This window comes from Panulirus ornatus, chromosome 15, assembly GCF_036320965.1.
Source record: "Panulirus ornatus isolate Po-2019 chromosome 15, ASM3632096v1, whole genome shotgun sequence".
NCBI lineage: Eukaryota > Metazoa > Arthropoda > Malacostraca > Decapoda > Palinuridae > Panulirus > Panulirus ornatus.
In genome coordinates, this window is record NC_092238.1 from 23,344,403 (window position 1) to 23,351,902 (window position 7,500).

Sequence of the window (7,500 nt, forward strand, 5' to 3'; positions counted from 1 at the left end):
AGCCTCACACATGACACAAAGGTAATGCTTTGATGTGTTGCACAGACAGCCAAGCCTCACACATGACACAAAGGTAATGCTTTGATGTGTTGCACAGACAGCCAAGCCTCACACATGACACAAAGGTAATGCTTTGATGTGTTGCACAGACAGCCAAGCCTCACACATGACACAAAGGTAATGCTTTGATGTGTTGCACAGACAGCCAAGCCTCACACATGACACAAAGGTAATGCTTTGATGTGTTGCACAGACAGCCAAGCCTCACACATGACACAAAGGTAATGCTTTGATGTGTTGCACAGACAGCCAAGCCTCACACATGACACAAAGGTAATGCTTTGATGTGTTGCACAGACAGCCAAGCCTCACACATGACACAAAGGTAATGCTTTGATGTGTTGCACAGACAGCCAAGCCTCACACATGACACAAAGGTAATGCTTTGATGTGTTGCACAGACAGCCAAGCCTCACACATGACCAAAGGTAATGCTTTGATGTGTTGCACAGACAGCCAAGCCTCACACATGACACAAAGGTATGCTTTGATGTGTTGCACAGACAGCCAAGCCTCACACATGACGCAAAGGTAATGCTTTGATGTGTTGCACAGACAGCCAAGCCTCACACATGACACAAAGGTAATGCTTTGATGTTTGCACAGACAGCCAAGCCTCACACATGACACAAAGGTAATGCTTTGATGTGTTGCACAGACAGCCAAGCCTCACACATGACACAAAGGTAATGCTTTGATGTGTTGCACAGACAGCCAAGCTCACACATGACACAAAGGTAATGCTTTGATGTGTTGCACAGACAGCCAAGCCTCACACATGACACAAAGGTAATGCTTTGATGTGTTGCACAGACACCAAGCCTCACACATGACACAAAGGTAATGCTTTGATGTGTTGCACAGACAGCCAAGCCTCACACATGACACAAAGGTAATGCTTTGATGTTTGCACAGACAGCCAAGCCTCACACATGACACAAAGGTAATGCTTTGATGTGTTGCACAGACAGCCAAGCCTCACACATGACACAAAGGTATGCTTTGATGTGTTGCACAGACAGCCAAGCCTCACACATGACACAAAGGTAATGCTTTGATGTGTTGCACAGACAGCCAAGCCTCACACATGACACAAAGGTAATCTTTGATGTGTTGCACAGACAGCCAGCCTCACACATGACACAAAGGTAATGCTTTGATGTGTTGCACAGACAGCCAAGCCTCACACATGACACAAAGGTAATGCTTTGATGTGTTGCACAGACAGCCAAGCCTCACACATGACACAAAGGTAATGCTTTGATGTGTTGACAGACAGCCAAGCCTCACACATGACACAAAGGTAATCTTTGATGTGTTGCACAGACAGCCAAGCCTCACACATGACACAAAGGTAATGCTTTGATGTGTTGCACAGACAGCCAAGCCTCACACATGACACAAAGGTAATGCTTTGATGTGTTGCACAGACAGCCAAGCCTCACACATGACACAAAGGTAATGTTTGATTGTTGCACAGACAGCAAGCAAGGTAATGCTTTGATGTGTTGCCAGACAGCCAAGCCTCACACTGACCAAAGGTAATGCTTTGATGTGTTGCACAGACAGCCAAGCTCAACATGACACAAAGGTAATGCTTTGATGTGTTGCACAGACAGCCAAGCCTCACACTGACACAAAGGTAATGCTTTGATGTGTTGCACAGACAGCCAAGCCTCACACATGACACAAAGGTAATGCTTTGATGTGTTGCACAGACAGCCAAGCTCACACATGACGCAAAGGTAATGCTTTGATGTGTTGCACAGACAGCAAGCTCACACATGACACAAAGGTAATGCTTTGATGTGTTGCACAGACACCAAGCCTACACATGACACAAAGTAATGCTTTGATGTGTTGCACAGACAGCCAAGCTCACACATGACACAAAGGTAATGCTTTGATGTTTGCACAGACAGCCCAAGCCTCACACATGACACAAGGTAATGCTTTGATGTGTTGCACAGACAGCCAAGCTCACAATGACACAAAGGTATGCTTGATGTGTTGCACAGACAGCCAAGCCTCACACATGACACAAAGGTAATGCTTTGATGTGTTGCACAGACAGCCAAGCCTCACACATGCCAAAGGTAATGCTTTGATGTGTTGCACAGACAGCCAAGCCTCACACATGACACAAAGGTAATGCTTTGATGTGTTGCACAACAGCCAAGCCTCACACATGACACAAAGGTATGCTTTGATGTGTTGCCAGACAGCCAAGCCTCACACATGACCAAAGGTAATGCTTTGATGTGTTGCACAGACAGCCAAGCCTCACACATGACCAAAGGTAATGCTTTGATGTGTTGCACAGACAGCCAGCCTCACACATGACACAAAGGTAATGCTTTGATGTGTTGCACAGACAGCCAAGCCTCACACATGACACAAAGGTAATGCTTTGATGTGTTGCACAGACAGCCAAGCCTCACACATGACACAAAGGTAATCCTTTGATGTGTTGCACAGACAGCCAAGCCTCACACATGACACAAAGGTAATGCTTTGATGTGTTGCACAGACAGCCAAGCCTCACACATGACACAAGGTAATGCTTTGATGTGTTGCACAGACAGCCAAGCCTCACACATGACACAAGGTAATCTTTGATGTGTTGCACAGACAGCCAAGCCTCACACATGACACAAAGGTAATGCTTTGATGTGTTGCACAGACAGCCAAGCCTCACACATGACACAAAAGTATCTTTGATGTGTTGCACAGACAGCCAAGCTCACCATGACCAAAGTAAGCTTGATTGTTCACAGCACCAAGCCTCACACATGACACAAAGGTAATGCTTTGATGTGTTGCACAGACAGCCAAGCCTCACACATGACACAAAGGTAATCCTTTGATGTGTTGCACAGACAGCCAAGCCTCACACATGACACAAAGGTAATGCTTTGATGTGTTGCACAGACAGCCAAGCCTCACACATGACACAAAGGTAATGCTTTGATGTGTTGCACAGACAGCCAAGCCTCACACATGACACAAAGGTAATGCTTTGATGTGTTGCACAGACAGCCAAGACTCACACATGACACAAAGGTAATCCTTTGATGTGTTGCACAGACAGCCAAGCCTCACACATGACACAAAGGTAATCTTTGATGTGTTGCACAGACAGCCAAGCCTCACACATGACCACAAAGGTAATGCTTTGATGTGTTGCACAGACAGCCAAGCCTCACACATGACACAAAGGTAATCCTTTGATGTGTTGACAGACAGCCATAGCCTCACACATGACACAAAGGTAATTCTTGATGTGTTGCACAGACAGCCAAGCCTCAACATGACACAAAGGTAATGCTTTGATGTGTTGACAGACAGCCAAGCCTCACACATGACACAAAGGTAATGCTTTGATGTGTTGCACAGACAGCCAAGCCTCACACATGACACAAAGGTAATCCTTTGATGTGTTGCACAGACAGCAAGCCTCACACATGACACAAGGTAATCTTTGATGTGTTGCACAGACAGCCAAGCCAACATGACACAAATGGTAATGCTTTGATTGTTCACAGACAGCCAAGCCTCAACATGACCACAAATGGTAATGCTTGATGTGTTAGACAGCAGCCAAGCCTCACACTTGTACACAAAGTTAACTCCACTACATGTGTTTTTAACTAAGTACCACTCACATGCTTAATGAACTTAAACGTCCATTACAATGTGTTATAGTTAACCTTAAGCTCCACACATGACACAATGTGTTAATTTGATTTAACGTTCCACTACATGTGTAATATTAACCTAAGTCTCCACTGACACAAGGTTAATACTAGCCCACTTTCATGTGTTGAATATACCTTAACGTCCACATACACATGGTTATATTGTTTACGTTCACAGACACGTTCATATAACCTTAACGTCCACTACAAAGTGTTAATACTTTAACTTCGTTCCCACACACATGTCGTTATATCATGACTCACTAAGTGTTAATCTTGATTACGTCCCTGCACATGTTATTACCTAACGTCCACTACATGTATATTACCTTAATCCACTAACATGTGTTGTATGATTCTAAGCCACTACACATGTGTAAGTTAACCTTAAGTTCACACAAACTGTGTTACATATTAATTACCTCCCACTAACATGTGTTAATATTAACCTTAACGTCCCACTACACATGTGTTAATATTAACTTAACGTCCCACTACACATGTGTTAATATTAACCTTAACGTCCACTACACATGGTTAATATTAACTTAACGTCCCACTCACACATGGTTAATATTAACCTTAAGTCCCACAACACATGTGTTAATATGACCTAACGTCCCACTACACATGTGTTAATATTAACCTTAAGCTCCACTACACATGTGTTAATATTGATTAACGTCCCACTACACATGTAATATTAACCTTAACGTCCCACTACATGTGTTAATATTAAACTTAACGTCCCACTACACATGTGTTAATATTTAATTTAAACGTCCCACTACACAGTGTTAATATTAACATTAACGTCCCACTGACACATGGTTATATTACCTTAACGTCCCACTACACATGTGTTAATATTGACTTAACAGTACCACTACACATGTGTTAATATTTATTAACGTCCCACTACACATGTTGTTAATATTAACTTAAGTCCCAATAACATGTGTTAATATTACCTTAACCGTCCCACTACTACATGTTTTATTAACCTTAAGGGCCCACTACACATGTGTTAATATTACTTTATACTCCCACTACACATGTGTTAATATTAACCTTAACGTCCCATTACAGTGTTAATATTAACTTAACGTCCCACTACACATGTGTTAATATTAACCTTAACGTCCCACTACACATGTGTTAATATTAACCTTAACGTCCCACTACACATGTGTTAATATTAACTTAACGTCCCACTACACATGTGTTAATATTAACCTTAACGTCCCACTACACATGTGTTGATATTAACCTTAACGTCCCACTACACATGTGTTAATATTAACTTAACGTCCCACTACACATGTGTTAATATTAACCTTAACGTCCACTACACATGTGTTGATATTAACCTTAACGTCCCACTACACATGTGTTAATATTAACTTAACGTCCCACTACACATGTGTTAATATTAACTTAACGTCCCACTACACGTGTTAATATTAACTTAACGTCCCACTACACATGTGTTGATATTAACCTTAACGTCCCACTACACATGTGTTAATATTAACCTTAACGTCCCACTACACATATGTTAATATTAACCTTAACGTCCCACTACACGTGTTAATATTAACCTTAACGTCCCACTACACATGTGTTGATATTAACTTAACGTCCCACTACATATGTGTTAATATTAACTTAAGGTCCCACTACACATGTGTTAATATTAACCTTAACGTCCCACTACACATGTGTTAATATTAACCTTAACGTCCCACTACACATGTGTTAATATTAACTTAACGTCCCACTACACATGTGTTAATATTAACCTTAACGTCCCACTACACATGTGTTAATATTAACCTTAACGTTCCACTACACATGTGTTAATATTAACATTAACGTCCCACTACACATGTGTTAATATTAACCTTAACGTCCCACTACACATGTGTTAATATTAACATTAACGTCCCACTACACGTGTTAATATTAACCTTAACGTCCCACTACACATATGTTAATATTAACATTAACGTCCCACTACACATGTGTTGATATTAACTTAACGTCCCACTACACATGTGTTAATATTAACATTAACGTCCCACTACACATGTGTTAATATTAACCTTAACGTCCCACTACACATGTGTTAATATTAACATTAACGTCCCACTACACGTGTTAATATTAACCTTATCATTAATATCGTGAAGCATTATGTCGTAGTAAGAACGTTTCCAGTTTCTTCTGACTCATTTCATTTCATTTCATTTCATTTCATTTCATTTCATTTCATTTCAAGACAAAATCGATGAAAAACTTCAGTTGGCCTGCTGGGGGGGGGGGGGGGGGGGGGGGGGCTTAACATACCTCTGACTCAACCACGTAACATTGACTCATCTTTCTCATTACTGACTCACCTTGTGGACTAGGGTGACTCATCCATTTACCTCCTGGCTGGAGGACACGCCAGCGTCACTCAGTAACCGCCGGGGTGACGCTACCCGTCGCGTCACACACAGACTCACCGTCAACACGACTGTGACGGTGAGTAACCAGCTGTCTTCATGATGTGTGAGTCTTACTCACCTCCAGGTTGACCCACACACACTCACCTGACTCAGCAATCATCTACCACCTGAGTATGTGACTCATCAAATTGTATCTGATGCCATATCACGTGACTCATCTACCACCAAAGTCTTCCAAACTCATCCACTCACCTTCTCTACAATCGTTGGATTCACCTTCATAAAGTAACTTACAACTTTATTTAAATTACTTAGGAGCAGACGAGAGGGAGGGAGGGGGGGGGGGTACAGGACGTGGAGTGGGGGTACCAGCAGGTGGGGGGGGGAGCTCTGTACTTGTGTGCGGGTGTGTGTACTCATGTAGGAATGTACATGTATACATGTGTGTGTGTACTCATGTAGGAATGTACATGTATACATGTGTGTGTGTACTCATGTAGGAATGTACATGTATACATGTGTGTGTGTACTCATGTAGGAATGTACATGTATACATGTGTGTGTGTACTCATGTAGGAATGTACATGTATACATGTGTGTGTGTACTCATGTAGGATTTATTTTTTTATTATACTTTGTCGCTGTCTCCCGCGTTTGCGAGGTAGCGCAAGGAAACAGACGAAAGAAATGGCCCAACCCACCCCCATACACATGTATATACATACGTCCACACACGCAAATATACATACCTACACAGCTTTCCATGGTTTACCCCAGACGCTTCACATGCCTTGATTCAATCCACTGACAGCACGTCAACCCCGGTATACCACATCGCTCCAATTCACTCTATTCCTTGCCCTCCTTTCACCCTCCTGCATGTTCAGGCCCCGATCACACAAAATCTTTTTCACTCCATCTTTCCACCTCCAATTTGGTCTCCCTCTTCTCCTCGTTCCCTCCACCTCCGACACATATATCCTCTTGGTCAATCTTTCCTCACTCATCCTCTCCATGTGCCCAAACCATTTCAAAACACCCTCTTCTGCTCTCTCAACCACGCTCTTTTTATTTCCACACATCTCTCTTACCCTTACGTTACTCACTCGATCAAACCACCTCACACCACACATTGTCCTCAAACATCTCATTTCCAGCACATCCATCCTCCTGCGCACAACTCTATCCATAGCCCACGCCTCGCAACCATACAACATTGTTGGAACCACTATTCCTTCAAACATACCCATTTTTGCTTTCCGAGATAATGTTCTCGACTTCCACACATTCTT